At 44.1% G+C, this 17,117-nt stretch overlaps 1 protein-coding gene across 6 annotated transcripts in view; it reads right to left on the reverse strand.

Moving 5' to 3' along the window:
* LOC105474947 (5-hydroxytryptamine receptor 5A) overlaps window positions 1-17,117 on the reverse strand; it is an 87,666-nt gene that overhangs the window by 66,155 nt on the left and 4,394 nt on the right. For 2 of the 6 annotated variants that reach the window (XM_011729896.3, XM_071094199.1), the window contains exons 2-4: window positions 13,434-15,699; window positions 12,642-12,794; window positions 10,045-10,196 (exon numbers count right to left, since the gene is read on the reverse strand). The gene's annotated coding sequence lies outside the window, so the exon portion shown is untranslated. The remainder of the gene's footprint in view (window positions 1-10,044; window positions 10,197-12,641; window positions 12,795-13,433; window positions 15,700-17,117) is intronic. The other 4 variants (XM_011729892.2, XM_011729893.2, XM_011729894.2 and 1 more) reach the window with 4 other exon arrangements.

Raw genomic sequence — 17,117 nt, forward strand, 5'->3', positions numbered from 1 at the left:
AGGTCAACAGTACCATTGGCTGCTGAGGGACCAGTAGGACAAAGGCCGATGTTGTCTGTGGATTTAATAATATGGAGGTCCCTGTGCCCCTGAGAACTGTGTTAGTGGGTCAACGGAAGTCAGATTAGCATGGATTGAAGAGTTGGGAGTGAGAAAATGGAAACAGTAAATATAAACAACGCTTTTGAGAAATATGACTATGAAGAAAGAGAGAGAAATTCGAAGGAGATTTGGAGTGGAGGGGAAGTCTGGAATGTATAAAGTGGGGATGTTTAAAAGCAGTAGCTTATTTAAAAGCTTTTTGGGGGATTCTATTAAGAAGTGTGGTATATGTAAGGGAGAAGGAATGAGTGACAGGCTCCTGAGGATACAGGCAGATGGGGGAAGATGTAAAGCTCTAAAGTTAGAAGTGCAGTTTCCCTATTGCACCCGAAGGGAAGCCAGGAGGGAAGTTGCAGATGTGAGTGAATTTGTGTCACAGGCCCTGAATCCAAGCTCAATTAGAGAAGCAGGGCACTGAGGCGATATACCAAGAATGTATTTTGGAAACGGAGCCTTATGCAGCTGATTAAACCATCTGAGTGAGGCTGTTGAGTCTGTCTGGGATTGGCACCCGAAGTCTTCAGGGTGGGCAGCAGGAAGGGAAGATAAGAGTGAAGCGGAGGAAGCCAAGAGGGTCTGGGCTGGAACACTCATCAGGCTCTCACTGCCTCCAGTACTCCTGCTTCAGGGCAGGGGCGGCCCAATGGTGAAACTGCAGGACTTAAACACTCACCTGGCCCAGGAGGTGGAAAAGCTTCAGGAGGATCCCACAGGAGCAGGAAGAGCTGTGGGCCCAGCTGCTGCTCAGCCCAGGCCCGGGAGCCACAGAAAAGCAACAACATGTGTGTGTCGGGGCGGCGCCTGGGGTCTCCGTGCCAGCCTCCAGAACGTGAAAAGAGAATGGCTGCTGCTCCACTTCTGCCTTCCAAATCTTCAACAAATGTCTCTGTGGCCCATGCTAACCCTAAACCACGCAGAGAAGGGAACTCGGGGAAACGTAGCTCCTACTTGGCTAAATGGACACAATACAATTCCAGCACCATCCTCCCTTTGTTGACTTGGCATACAAAGCCATCACTTTCAGCCATGCTTAACTTCCAAATATAGATGGTAGCAAAACCATGCTTCTGCCACCTATCATAAAGCAATTATCCTTCATACAACTAAAAACATGCTGATTCTCTCCCCCAAAACTGGGTAGAAAGACCCTTTCTTCAAAGTTAGATGCTGCTGCTTCCACTTCTAATTGAGTTGCATTCCCCTTTGGCATCCTGTAAGCCAGACACTGAGATATGAAGTTCATTACTTTACACACCTCATGTCAGATTATAGGAGGATGGAAGATGAGAAAGGAAGAAAATGTTGGCTATACCAACATATATATATTCATAGTGAAATAAGGAAGAAACACCCATAGCTATGACAGCCTTTGTTTCTGCAACTAGTCATGTGGTCATAATTGGAATTTATTAATTTATTTACATTTTGAGACAGGGTTTCACTCTGTCGCCCAGGCTGGAGTGCAGTGGCGCGATCTCGGCTCACTGCAACCTTCACCTCTCGGGTTCAAACAATTCTCCTGCTCAACCTCCCGAGTAGCTGGCAGTACAGGCACGTGCTGCTACATCCGGCTAATTTTTGTATTTTTAGTAGATCAGGGTTTCACCATGTTGGCCAGGTTTGTCTCGAACACCTGACCTCAAGTGATCCACCCTCCTCTGCCTCCCCAAGTGGTGGGATTACAGATTCGAGCCATCGCGCCCAGCCCCTAATTGGTTTTTATAACTACTTTCTTCTGTTACACAGTCGGTATTTCCTTTGCCCAGAGCAAGCACCTGGACTAGTTATAGGTTGTAGTTTTCTACTGGCTTCAATTACAGGGCATAGGAGTAGTGTCAGAGGTGTTGGAACCAGAGCAACTCCATTTTGAATAGAGACTGGGTAAAATGAGGCTGAGACCTACTGGGCTGCATTCCCAGATGGTTAAGACCTTCTAAGTCACAGGATGAGATAGGAGGTCGCCACAAGACACAGGTCATAAAGATCTTGCTGATAAAACAAGTTGCAATAAAGAAGCTGGCTAAAACCCACCCAATGCAAGATGGCCACAAGAGTGATCTCTGGTCGTCCTCACTGCTACACTCCCGTTAGCACCATGACAGTTTGCAAATGCCATGACATAGTCGAGAAGTTACCCTATATGGTCTAAAAAGGGGAACCATGAATAATTCACCCCTTGTTTAGCTTATCATCAAGAAATAACCCTAAAAATGGGCAACCAGCAGCCCTCAGGGCTGCTCTGCCTATGGAGTAGCCATTCTTCATTCCTTTACTTTCTTAATAAATATACTTTCACTTTATGGACTCGTCCTGAATTCTTTCTTGCATGAGATCCAATAACCCTCTCTTGGGGTTTGATTCAGGACCCCCTTCCGGTAACAGCAGTAAGAAGCCCCCGGAGTTGTAGGAAGAAGGATTAGGCAAGTGAGCTCCAAGGCAGCCTAAGATTATTATTATTGGAGGGAATTCAAGAAAAACAGGTCTGGGAAATTGATGTAAGCTCATAGTGGCAATAGTGGCCCATCAAGGCACAGGAGGGGCAGTGTAGAGAAGCATGATTTTTTTTTTTTTTTTTTTTTTTGCTAGTAAGAGTGAATATCCTAACAAAATGCTTAATTATTATCAGCCAAATTATTATTGCAAGATGCAGGGTGAAAACAGTCATGTATTCACATCAAATTCTCCTAATTTAACTTCCTTTAGCATGTTTTGCTTTACCAGCTAAAATGTCTGCATGTCTCCCATCTTATCACAAAGGAAATGAGAAGGAAGAAGAATATTGAGTCAAGCAAGGTAGAAGAGAGGATTCGAAAAAAGAAAGCCAAGGCCGGGCACAGTGGCTCACGCTTGTAATCCCAGCACTTGGGAGGCCGAGGCAGGCGGATCACCTGAGGTCAGGAGTTCGAGACCAGCCATGGCCAACATGGTGAAACCCCGTCTCTACTAAAAATGCAAAAAATTAGCTGGGCGTGGCGGCAAGCACCTGTAATCTCAGCTACTCAGGGAGGCTGAGGCAGGAGAATCGCTTGAACCCAGGAGGTGGAGGTTGCAGTGAGCCTAGATCATGCCACTGCACTCCAGCCTGGGCAACACAGTGAGACTCTGTCTCAAAAAAAAAAAAAAAAAAGAAAAGAAAAGAAAAAGAAAGCCAAGGAAAAAACTGGGAAGCAAGTGTAGAGAAAGGGAGAAAAAAGGACCGTCTTGGCTTCAAGCAGCTCAAGTCCCTGCAAAGTTTCCTGTTTTCGTTTGCCGTTTGGAATCTTCCTTTAGCATTAAAAAGGCTGGGATTAATAATTTTATACCTGAAACTATCTGACTGAGCATATAAGTAACTATTCTTATGATAGAGTCTAAGAGTGACTGCCCAGAATATCACAGGATAGCAAACTGGCAAGCACTGGGGTACTGAAGCTCAAGCATGCTGAGCGCTGATGCATCTTTTTTAAATACTAGCACTAAAAAGAAGAAGTAACACTTCTTTCTCTGATTCTACTGAGTGTGTCACGGATAAATGGAATGAGATACAGAAATTATAAAACCTAAAATAAGACATAAAATTCCAGTGTTTCTTTTTTTTTTTTTTTTTTTTTTTTTCTGAGACAGAGTCTCGCTCTGTCACCCAGGCTGTTGTGCAGTGGCATGATCTTGGCTCAGTGCAACCTCTGCTTTCTGGGTTCAAATGATTCTCTTGCCTCCGATACCCGAGTAGCTGGGACCGCGGTGTGTACCTCCATGCCTGGCTAATTTTTTTGTGTTTTTAGTAGAGACATGGTTTCACCATGTTGGTCAGGTTGGTCTCGAGCTCCTCACCTCAAGTGATCCACCCACCTCGGCCTCCCAAAGGGCATGAGCCACCGTGCCCGGCCCTAGTTCCAGTTTTTATGATGTTTCTCTACAGTGGTGTTCAGGACCCGCTGCCCCAAAATAGGGCATAGTGAATATTTCAAGCTGCAGGCATTAGAGAAATGGCAGGAAGGAGTCTGACCTTCCCTCTTCTCCCCTGAAGAAGGTCATTAGCTCCTCAGGAAAAGAGAAAAGCTCCTCTTTTCCGCTAGACTCCGGGGAAAAGAGTGCTTTTACTGTCAAGCTCCCTGTGCTCAGCTCAGACCCTTTGTCTTCTCACTTCTCCCCTCTGTTGCTCTTCATCAAATCTAGCATAAAAATGCTCAGATTTCACCATTTCTTTGGGTCATTTCCTTATGAAGTCCCCTGTGTCATGTAAGACTTTTAGAATGTGTATACTTTCCTCTTGTCAGTCTGTCTTTAGCTACAGGAGCCCAGCTGAAAACTTAGAAAGGGAGAAGGGGAGATAATTTTCCTCCCCTTCAACACATATCCAATACATTGAACATTTTTGCAGGAATGGAACGTTCAACTCAATTCAACACTATCTGCATATTCCCCTGATTTTGTAAATACTTCTAAAGTTCACATAGCTGCCTCATATAGGTAAATGGATTAAGTAAATTCTCTCACTTAGAAAGGTACCAAAATTATTCAAGACTCTGTTAAATCCTCACTGAATCACCGGAATGCTGCCTGGACAAAGCGTTGTAAAAGTAACTGTTTTTTATCTTTGCTTTTCGTAGTTTTATTTTCCTTTCCCTCCACAACTATGGTGCAGATGCTGTCCTCTACGCCAGCGTGAGTAACAGGAGCAAGACAACATACCAGTATTCCTAGCAGGCACCCGATGAGGGCTTCTTATATGCCAGTGGAAATAGCAGAAAGTCCAGCCTACCCAATCAATGCACTTATTTATTTATTTATTTAAGACAGAGTTTCACTCTTGTTGCCCAGGCTGGAGTGCCATGGTGCAATCTCGGCTCACCACCACAACCTCCGCCTCCCGGGTTCAAGGGATTCTCCTACTTCTGCCTCCCCAGTAGCTGGGATTACAGGCATGCGCCACTACGCTGGGCTAATTTTGTATTTTTAGTAGAGACAGAGTTTCTCCATGTTGGTCAGGCTGGTCTTGAACTCCCGATCTCAGGTGATCTGCCCGCCTCGGCCTTCCAAAGTGCTGGGATTACAGGCATGAGCCACCGGGCCTGGCCTGCATGCTTCTTTCCTGCGAGTTTCTTTTTGATTCATCCTTTCCCTTCCATACTCTTGACTAATAATATTCCTTTTTTTTTTTTTTTTTTAAGATAGAGTCTCGCTCTGTCACCCAGGCTGAAGTGCAATGGCGCAATCTCAGCTCACTGCAACCTCCGCCTCCTGGGTTCAAGCAATTCTCCTGCCTCAGCCTCCGGAGTAGCTGGGATTACAGGTGCCTGCCACCACACCCGGCTAATTTTTGTATTTTTAGTAGAGACGGGGTTTCATCATGTTGGCCAAGCTGGTCTCGAACTCCTGACCTCAAGTGATCTGCTCGCTCGGCCCCTCAAACTGCTGGGATTACAGGCGTGAGCTACCGCACCCAGCCGACTAATAATATTCTTACTATGGTCTTTGTCTTTCTAAGAAGTAGTATGATTTTAAATGAAAAAAAATGAACCAATTTACCACCGAGGAGAGAATTACTTGTGAACCCTATTAATGAAATGTAGCACAGTGTTAGAATTTCTATATGGTTGGGCTTATAACATCTTTGAAAATTTGTCTTGAGAATTAACTGGGAATAGAAAGTTCATAGCAAGAAGTGACTCACAGACGCCCTTTTAGATTTGCAGTTTCTAAATTTGCTCTAAGCTTAAAGCTCAAATACTTATTGATGTAAAAAGACTTTTAAAAATGTATATTAATTCATTTAAGGAGCCACACACCTCATTTTGTGACCATTTTTTCTTTGGTGAATATGTTGTTCATTAAAATGGTTAAAATAGGCCAGGCATGGTGGCTCACGCCCATAATCCCAGTACTTTGGGAGGCCAAGGTGGATGGATTGCTTGAGCCCCAGAGTTTCAGACCAGCTGGGCAACATGGTGAAACCCCATCTCTAAAAAAAAAATACAAAAAACTAGCTGGGCATGGTGGCAAGCACCTGTAGTCCCAGCTACTTGGGAGGCTGAGGTGGGAGGATCACCTGAGCCCGGGATGTTGAGGCTGCAGTGAGCCATGATCACGCCACTGAACTGTAGCCTGGGTGACAGAGTGAGACTCTGTCTCAAAAAACCAAAACTGGCCCAGCGCGGTGGCTCACACCTGTAATCCCTGCACTTTGGGAGGCTGAGGCGGGTGGATCACCTGAGGTCAGGAATTCGAGACCAGCCTGGACAACATGGTGAAACCCCATCTCTACTAAAAACACAAAAATTAGCCGGGCATGGTGGTGGACGCCTGTAGCCCCAGCTACTTGGGATGTTGAGGCACGAGAATCGCTTGAACCTGGGAGGTGGAGGTTGCAGTGAGCTGAGATCATGCCACTGCACTCCAGCCTGGGCAACAGAGTGATACTCAGTCTCAAAAAAAAAAAAAAAGAACTTCCCCCCAAAAAATTATTATAACATGTTGAAATATCTGCTTTTTTCCTAATAAAAAATGGTTTCTATTAATACCTGTGAAAAAGTCCCTAAAATTCCTATATTTATCTTGCTAGAGACACTGAATGAACTCCTTTTAGATTGGTGCTTTTCTTTTATTCTGTGAGCTTCACTTAACAATAAGCATTCATATTTAACATACGATGAGCACATTTCACTAAGACTTTCTTCATTTTCACCTGTGCTGTGCTAATAAGTCTCAAATTAAACAGCTCCATCCAGTCTCCGCAGCTGGCATTGTACCCCACTGAGTATCGCAAACTGGAAAATGATTATTTGGGGAGGCTTCATAATTATACTAAGATGAAAATCTTGGCAGCTAGGAGATACTTATTTTTCAAGATTTGAGAGAAAATTTAATGAAAGTGCCACAAATATATTACTTAGGATGATAGTTTGCACTTAATATGAGGCCCCATTTCTCAGTGGATTTCAAAGTCTTGACTAATTAATTAGCCCTAATTCCCTTGTTTTCCTGATGGTCAAGCATTCAGACAGACCTCCTGAGACCACACAGTTATCACAGTGAAGCAGGGAGAGTGCTGTACGGGGGTCAAGAGGCTCATTAGTTAGTGAACACCTGTTGGGTTTTAGTCTTTCTTTGTTTCTTCCACTTGCTAGTGTGTGACCTTGGAAAACCCAATACAGGGTCAGCAAACCAAGGCCCAAAGGCTAACTCTGGCCTGCTGCCTGGTTTTGTACATAAAGTTTTATTGGAACACAGTCTTGCTCATTTTTACACAGAGCGTCTGTGGCTGCTTTCACAGTGCAACAGCAGAGTCGAGAAGTCACAAGAGAGATTGTATAAACCACAATGCCTAAAATGTTTTCTATCTGGGCCTTTACAGAAAAATGTTTGCTGACCCCTGATCTAACCTTCCCAAACATGTGTCTCCAGCTGTAAAGTATAATGAAATAGAACAAGGAAACCTTATTAGAATAAGCTTTAAATCTGTATTATGATGATTATCTTTAAAGACGTCCTAAAAGGTGAAAAATCCCTGGCAGTGATGTTAATTCATTCAAAACGCATCCATCCACTCCTTAAAATATTTACTCATCATCCAGGCCTTGATATCAGGCCTCATACTAAATATGGAAGGGATATGAGTTAAGGGGAAGTAAAACTTGTTTTAGGCCAGGTGCGGTGGCTTACGCCTGATATCCTAGCACTTTGGGAGGTCAAGGCGGGAGGATGGCTTGAGCTCAGGAGTTCGAGACCAGCCTGGGCAAAACAGTGGACCCAACTTCCTTTTTTATTTGTTTGCTTTGTTTTGAGATGGAGTCTTGCTCTGTCACCCAGACTAGAGTGTAGCGGCACCATCCTGTCTCACTGTAACCCTTGCTTCCCAGGTTCAAGCGATTCTCCTGCCTCAGCCTCCTGGAGTAGCCGGGATTACAGGCACCTGCCACCACGCCTGGCTAATTTTTGTATTTTTAGTAGAGACAGGGTTTCACTATGTTGGCCAGGCTGGTCTCAAACTCCTGACCTCAAGTGATCTGCCGGCCTCAGCCTCCCAGTGTGCTAGGATTACAGGCATGAGCCACCGTAGCCAGCCTGAGACCCCATTTCTACACAAAATTGTAAAAGTAGCCGGTGGTGTGTGCCTGTGGTCTCATCTACTTGGGAGGCTGAGGTGGGAAGGTCGCTTGGGCCCTGTGAAGTCGAGGCTGCAGTGAGCTGTGATTGCGCCACTGCACTTTCAGCCTGGGCAACACAGCAAGACCCTGTCTTAAAATCAAAAACTTGTTTTAGTACTGGACGGGTTGGGAGTGGGGTGGTGGTGGTGATGAGATGGCAAAGTATTTTAGAATACAGTCTTTTTGATACTTTAAATATAAGTATTGGGATGAAGGCAAGCTCTCACATTTGAGGCTCCCTCCAGCCTTGTTTGTACTCCTCGCCCTGAAAATGGTTCACAGCAGCACCACATCAGCCATTATGTTGGGTGGGATGAACTCTGTCACATGTTGTTGAGTTAGTCATCCTTGATCGAAGCCAAAGAGCTGCCAGTTACATAATTTATTTATATGTATGTAAATCACAAGTCAAAGAGACCAAAGAAATCCTTTCTCAAGGCATCAGAGATATTTCATGAAATGGGACATCTAAGGTTGGCCATAGAAGAGCAGGTGCGATTTGCACAGGTGCATGTGTGCAGAGGGTTGCTGGTGATGGAACACAGCCATGGCTGTGGTGGGAAAGTTCTGGATGTGTTTGGAGAGTCAAGTACTGTAATCTATTCTGCTGAGAGTGGGAGGACATGGGCCTGGTGTGCTCGGGCTATGGCGTACAAAAGTGGGGGTGTATGATGTAAAGCGACAGCTTAGAGAGTTCTCTGAAAGGCAGGCTAAGGTGATTGAACTTCAGTCTACAAGTGGTGGGAAACTATGGGACGTTTTAGAACCAAAGCAGTGAGTCAGCATTGTCTAGCTAGTACTTTTTTGGATATTGTGGAACTAGCAGCACTACTTTGCCTGCTATTATACACTGAATAGGGGAAGGCCAGGTACGGTGGCTCACGCCTGTAATCCCAACATTTTGGGAGGCTGAGGCTGGCAGATCACTTGAGGTCAGGAGTTTGAGACCAGCCTGGCCAACATGGTGAAACCCTGTCTCTACTAAAAATACAAAAATTAGCCAGGCGTGGTGGCACGCGTCTATACTCTCAGCTACTTGGGAGGCTGAGGCAGGAGAATTGCTTGAACCCAGGAGGTAGAGATTGCAGTGAGTCGAGATTGCAGCACTGCACTCCACCCTGAGCGACAGAGTGAGACCTTGTCTCAATAAAATAAAAAATAAAATAAAATAAACAGAATAGGAGCAGATATTTTCCAAATGGAATCAAATGGAATACCAGTTTTTACTGTCTCAACTTGAGCCTGTAAAATTTTTTGATAGGAATTTAAAATAGTAGGATTCTAATCTATGACAAATATGGACAGTCATTTCCTCATATAAAGCTTTTTCCTGAAGGTGTCCAACCTGCTTCTTTGTACGTGTCTCCTGCACTCCATTCTGCGACATCTTCCTCCAGGCAGGAGCTGACTGCTAGTCCTGCCACCCCACCATGCTCACTCCCAAGCCCAGGCCTCTGCTCAGGCTTGCCTTCCAAAGGGAACAGGCATCCTCCTCTTCCTGTTGATCTTCGAAAGTCTCTCAAGACCCCTCCTCTAAAACGACCTCCCGAAACATCCCTGTCTCCGTCACATCCCACACTTCGAATTCCATTACCCTACACAACTTATGTTGGCATTTGATACACTGCTTACAGGCTGGAACTCAGTCATTCTATGGACGGGCCTTGACTGCAACACAAAGCCTGCATGCAATGCACCTACGTGCTCAGTACAGGTTTGTTCAACTACAGTGGATTTCCTATCATCAGATCACCTTACTGGTCTACAAGCACTGGGCTTGTGTTTTTAACTATACTAGTACCCAAGCTTTACTCACGTAACTTCTTGATGGATCAGGGCCTCTCCCAGGTAGTGCTGCTGTGGATAAGGGGCAATGCAGAGACAGGGAAAAATGGGCAACAGTGTCCTATCTCTGTCCGCGTCTGCCTGCAGAGGCCTGGCTGCTCAAATCTCCGTGCAGAGGCCCTTCTAAAGTGGGAAGAGAAGGCAAAATCAGCCATTTTGTAGATGCAGCCTCATTTTTGCTCTCTGAAAACACATTGCTACATGAAAACATAGTTATCCACAAATTGTTTATATTTATAAACATGGAATAATATGACTTATTGATTTCCTCAAGCCATATAGCTGTTAGGCTTATCAATCTATTATGTCTTCCCAAAAAATGTCATCGGTTTAGTCCACTGACAAGTCTGAGGAAAATCTAAATATTTTATTATGCCATATATACCAGATGATAGTTTCAGAAACTCTCCTTTTCATTATAATTTAGTATTATTTGATGCGTCATGATTATTTTATTGTCTATAACAGAGATCATGTGACAGGGCTATTTCTTATAGAAGTCTACATTCTAGGATGTATTTTATCCTTAAACAAAGGACATAGCCATTGAGTTCAAACTGGACAGAAATTATGGAGTCTCAAGTCAAGTTTTTACATACATCGTGGTTCAAAACAAGTGAGAAATACCTTTGCAAGTATCTGATATCTCACCTAAAATTCCCCTTAATCTGTCTTATTCCTGCCACTGATCATAAAACAATAAGTGTAAGACTTGGCAATATTCCCTCTCGTCAGAAGCTTTCCAATTATTGAAAATTAAGTAACTCCCCATAGAGGAGAAATCATTAAATATATAGTAAATAATAAGGTTAATTAATTTAACCCCTTCTAATTAGGAAACTAATTAAATCAGAAAATTAAAACTGACACGAGACATTAAACATAAAATTGTCTCTTCCACTTCAACCAATTCCAAAAGAGAAATATATATTAGCTACAAAAAATATAAATCTGTATACTCTGTTCAACCTTAATAAAGTTAGATTTCTCCATATATAACTATTACTTTTAGAGAGTTTACCTCTTTTCTATTTCTATTGTATATGAAATTAAACTCTTTCCTTTCAATGTTTTTAAAGAATGAATTAGAATAAGTCTAAAAAGGAGAGTATAACCCAAACTCTGCCAGTAACTGTGACAATGAGAAAGTCACTTGAATTCGTTGGGCCTCACCTTCTCAACCTTAGTGTAGTCTCTGAAAGAGGTGAGATTGACTCCCGTTATCTTGGAGACGGACACAGAGTTAAACAGGAGCGACAGATCAGGCAGTTAGAGTTGAAGAAGCTGTTAAAATCTTTTCAGGGTGGTATGATACAGAACCAGATCTTGGCTTACATTTTCATTAATTAGATGGTGAATGGTGAAATGTCTGAGATAAAATTAAAGAGATACTTTGCAAACAAGCCCAACTCTCTGTTCAACCCCAAACTGTCATGCCTGTCAACATTATTTTTGGATATAAATTCCTAACCTCTGGGAAATGTCTCAGAGCAACAACCAAATAAAGAATAAGGTTGTGTTGCTTGGTGCCATTACAAATACTTTTTCTTTTTCTTTTCCTTTTTTCTTTTTTTCTTATTAAGATGGAGTCTCGCTCTGCTGCCCAGGCTAGAAGTGCAGTGGCATGCTCTCAGTTCACTGCCACCTCCACCTCTTGGGTTTAAGTGATTATTGTGCCTCAGCCTCCCAAGTAGCTGGGATTACAGGCACTCACCACCATAACTGGCTAATTTTTGTATTTTTACTAGAGACAGGGTTTCGCCATGTTGGCCAGGCTGGTCTCGAACTCCTGACCTCAAGCTATCCACCTGCCTCGGCCTCCCAAAGTGCTAGGATTACAGGTGTGAAAAAATGATTTCTCTAAGCTTGAAAATATCTAAGCAGATATCCTGCCAGGAATATTTTTTTACATTGTTCTCAGGCTCCATGCAACTGACAAGCACATGGGGCACTCCGCGGGGTGGGAGTGGGTGAGCGAATATGGATTCCCAAAAGCCAGCACTGTAAAGCATTTGCCAGCAGAGAATATCTTCAATAGACACTCGGTCTTGCTGACAGGAAAGTGAGTAAGTAGCCCAATTGGTAGGGAATCTCCCAAATTTCAGGACTCTCTTTCTTCAGAATGTATTTCCTACACCTGGGACCGATGAACTCCCACAGGAATTAAGTGTAGCCCATCTAATCGAGGTGTTAGAAAGCACTAGTAGAAGCGGATGGGGCACAATTTCTTCTCCAAAACTTGAATCCTTAATTCATTCAGATTTTAATTACTGTAAACAACTGTGCTCAGTTGGCATGTTAATGCTGCTGGGTGTTTTTAATCAAATGACCAACACAATTCGTGACAACAGTTTTATTTTCACATGCTTCAAAGGCAATAAATGAAACAACAGAAGTCTTCAATCACTCTACAGGATGGCCACTCCTGACTTAGAAAATATTTTGTTATTTCCTAGATTTGTACTTTTGTTTTAGTCCTAGGACTTGTCCCTCTCTATGCTAGACCTACAAAGGTTAGGTCTAAATCAACTGTTTTGTAAAAGCAGCAGCTCCTCTGTGTATACACACCTCTTTCTGAGAAGATGCAGGTATGAGTCCCACGCTGGGCTGTCTCCCTGCTGGTTCATGGAATCTGAACAAGTTCAGCTTCTAGACGCTGCCTAATAATGCCACTTAAGCTTGTGCTCAGCTGTGTGTGCAAAGTTCCTGGGAGTAATTTAGCTGCCCCAGACAAATGTAGATAACACAGTGTAAAGAATCATTAACTTTAAAGAACCAGCAATTGGTGAACGTATTAATACTCTCTGGAAAACTGGAGGGAATTACTTGCCGGGCAAATTAAGCAGTTCTGAATAGTGAAAATCCACTGTTACATACTAGAAACCATGGCATTATCCTAACTCTTAAGATGCTCTGAGGACTGTGAACCTTGTCGTTAGCCACAACCAAAACCCAAACAAACAAAAGAAACAAGAGTCACACCACCACTTTTCCACGGCAGTTGCTTGTTGTGTATGGTTCCCCACCATGGGTTGCTATCCTGTAGGATTATAGTTCTTGCCCTGTTCACTGCGGGCTTTGCCTTGTCACTTGCTTTGGTTCTGGCTTGGGTTCTCCAAATTGCCCCTCTCAGAGCAGGGCCTGGGCAAGGGCTTGTGTGCAAATTGTTTAACTGGGAAAGTGACCCCAGGGAGCAGGGGTGCGGGTGCAGGGGGTGAAACAGAGAGGGTGGGATGTGTGACCAAACTGACCACCCAATGGGACTCAGTGCAAGATCAATGGGGCCCTTTCTGAGGAACCTGGCGAAATGTCTCAAAAAATGGGGCAAAGAAAGGAAAGCTTTCATCCATGGGTTCTCACCATGCAGTGATCAAGTACCTTCACAGGCCAACTCCTCGAACCTCACTCTTGTGCCTGTGAGCGCAGAGTCTTCGATTTGGAAGTTGTGTGTAGCTGCAATGTAATTTACTGAAGTTTAACTGGTAGTGACAGTTGAGGTGGGGAACCCTCCCTACATCCACCCACAGGGATGCCCGTCGCGCTCTGGACCAGCGACTGGGTCGGCCTGAATTCATTCTCCCTGTTCTCAACGGCGTGATCTTTCCCAGCTCCACAGAGTGTCAGGGAAGAGGGGCGTCCATCTGTTACTAGACTGAGAGAAGACACATCGAGAGTAGATGTAGAGGCCCCCATGAGCGCCTGCACTTTGGGCCTGATGCTATCATTGAGTGGAATTTTTGCAATTTTTTCTCAAAAGACACGCATGTGGAGTACAGAAGGGACATACGTTCACGTTTGTGACTGACAGGGAACATTGGTATAACACACTGCTGTCCTCAGTTATTTGCTGTATTCCCAGGAAGAGGATGACATACCCCTGCCCACTCTGCCATGACCTAGAGTGACTCCCTGTGGGAGGAACAGATTCACCTCCACATTGACATCAGGTTCGGCAACGAGACTGACTCTCAAATGGAATGTGTATGAATTCCAAAGAGAAGTTTTATAGCTATTGCATGGTTCTGCCATTCTTCTTTCCCCTTGGTCACCAGAACTGCCTATGCCTTCTGCAGAGGTTCCAGAAAGAAGAGCAGCAGAGCCATGCCTGCCCAACACATGAGTGAGAAGTGAGCTTTGTTTAGGCCACTGAACTTTGGGAGTTAGTTCCCACAGCATAACCTAGCAGTGAAAGCTTACCACTAGACCCACCTGGGCATCAAAAGTCCACTGGTTGTGTATATATTAATAGGAAAAAAGAGAAAACATGTAAAGAAATGAAAGCAAGGAACTTAAATAAGTTTATCTTAATAGACTTATCATGCAGTTCTTGGGCACTCAAAGTCAGTTACAAATCCTGGGGTCACTCTTAGGCTGTAACAGTTTCTCATTATTATAATTTTTAGCAGGGCACACGTAGTACACTGTTTGGCTTAAATCAATTCCAAACATGGTCCGACTTCTTAATTTCTAGCTTCTTCTTGACTATACTTCAGATGTGCTGAATGTTAGTTTGCTAGGACTACTGTAACAAAGTGCCATGTACTGGCAGCTTAACCAATAGACATTCATTCTCTCAGTTCTGGAGGCCAGAAATCCAAGATCAAGGTGCTGGCCAGGCCGTGCTTCCTCTGAAGGCGTTAGGGGAGGGGATGTCCTGGCCTCTTCCAGCTTCTAGTGTCTGCCACAACCTTGGTGTTCCTCAGCTTCCAGACACATCATTCCAACCCTTGACGCGGTCATCACTTGGCACTCTCCTGGGTGTCTGTGTTCAAATTTTCTTCTTCTTATATGAACACCAGTGACTGGATTTAGGTCCTATCCTCATCCAGTAGGACCTCATCTTAATGATGTGGGCAAAGACCCCATTTCCAAATAAGGTCACCCTCACAGGTACCAGGGGTTAAAATCTGAGTTAAGATTCAATATGTCTTTTTGTTTACCCACAACATGAGTAAACAGTCAATCCCATAGCCAGCTTGTCACCAAGTACTTAACTTTAAATAGCTGGTAAGCAATTTCCTTTTCTGTTTTCACAGCCCCAGAACTATGCTAAGTCAAATGCAACAACCTCCTCTGATGAGGTCCCGAGATCTTCATACGCTAGACACAGCCTATTATTTCTTATTATTCCCCATTTCTACCTTAAATCATCAGTTATTTAATATCCCAAATGTGTACCCTTTTATTTGGCAGTATCAGTATTCTGACCTCTTTTCAGTGGCTTCTCCTCTCCCTTCAAGAACTATTCCCCTCAGCCCACTCTATCCAAGAGTCTTCCCCCAGCTGTTCTGGCACACGGGAACCTCTTTTCTAAATCTCTGCTGCATTTCTACAGAATCCCACTAGTGTTAGGTTTGTGCATCCAAATATTTGTCAGTTTTTTGAGAGCAGACACAATATTTTAAGAATTTCTCATTGTCCCTGTAAGATTGTCCTGTCCATCACAACAGGGTCACCACTGGGAGCAGCACACTCAAATTACAATCATCTGAGAAGGTTTATCAAGGGACTACTTACAAAGGTGTAGGCGGGATGCATGGAGAGTGAAGGGAGCTGGGGGGAGAAGCAGGTGCGCCCTCACCACCCGTAGGTCCAAGTGATGAGATGAAGGAAAGATTCCCAGGACCTGGAAGGAGAGAGTTGTATAGAACGGGCTCCTCTGCCAGCTCAAGGTAAGCTGACGAGGAACCTGGGAAATAAACACCCTAATACCTCTTTCCTCCCTCCCCTCACTTCCCAGCCTTCAGCTGGGACTCCCCATTGACCAAATTCAACTAGAAGCCAATGTGCAAGGGATCCTACTTATATAATCTGCTCAGGTCAGCACCCAGGGGCGGAGAAAAAGGTGGAGCAGGATGGAGTACAGATTTGACATGGGGAGTGGGACAAATGGAAGATATCTAACACATCACTCACATACCTCGGAGAACTACCTTGTGTTTGCTTTTTAAAAAAGAATGCTGTTTTTGTTGTTGTTTATTTTTGAGACAGACTCTCACTCTGTTGCCCAGGCTGACGTGATCTCAGCTCACTGCAACCTCTGCCTCCCGGGTTCAAGTGATCCTTGTGCCTCAGTCTCCCGGGTAGCTGGGATTCCAGGTGTGCACCACCACGCCTGGCTAATTTTTTTGTATTTTCAGTAGAGATGGGGTTTTGCCATTGGCCAGGAGGGAAAAATAATACACTTAATCCTCTATGTATAAAGCCAGTAACCTCAAATTCAACAAATATCTATTGAGTAGCTAAAGGGTATTTTTTTGAAATTATCTTTGAGAATTTTGTGTTATATTACACTCTCTAATCTTAATTTATATAAGAATTTTTTTGAAAACCAAAAATGGCAAAAATTGGCAAGATACCATCGATGTCATTTTCTTTTCTTAGACGTGTAAGAAGACCACATCAACCAGCAGTCTCCTTTGCAGCTTACGGAGGTATCAGGAGACCAGGTCTGGCCAGTGGAAATGGCTGCAGGAATGTGTGCCACTCTTGCTAGCTCAGGCATAGAACCTGCAGCAGGATACTCTATGTGCTTTGTCCTCATCTGTACAGCTGGCAAAGCCCCATGATGACAGAAGCCAAGTCCCATTTGGAAGAAAGCTGTCCGAAGCAAGCCACCAAGGCGTTATGTGCAAGAAACTTTTTTTTTTTTTTTTGAGACAGAGTCTAGATCTGTCACCCAGGATGGAGTGCAGTGGTGCAGTCTTGACTCAATGCAACCTCCACCTCACTGGTTCAAGCCATTCTCGTGCCTCCGTCTCCCGAGTAACTGGGATTACAGGCACGCACCACCATGCCCAACTAGTTTTTGTATTTTTAGTAAGAGATGAGGTTTCACCATGTTGGCCAGGCTGGTCTCGAACTCCTGACCTCAAGTGATCCACCTGCCTCGGGCTCCCAAAGTGTTGGGATTACAGGCGTGAGTCACTGTGCCCGGTCGAAACTTTCAAAGTCTATTCCACTGAAATGTAGTTACAACATGATCTTAATCCAGGTTTCTCAACAGTGGCACTATTGACATTTTGCACGGGTCCTTTGTCATGG

The sequence above is a fragment of the Macaca nemestrina genome, chromosome 4 (genome assembly GCF_043159975.1).
Source record: "Macaca nemestrina isolate mMacNem1 chromosome 4, mMacNem.hap1, whole genome shotgun sequence".
NCBI lineage: Eukaryota > Metazoa > Chordata > Mammalia > Primates > Cercopithecidae > Macaca > Macaca nemestrina.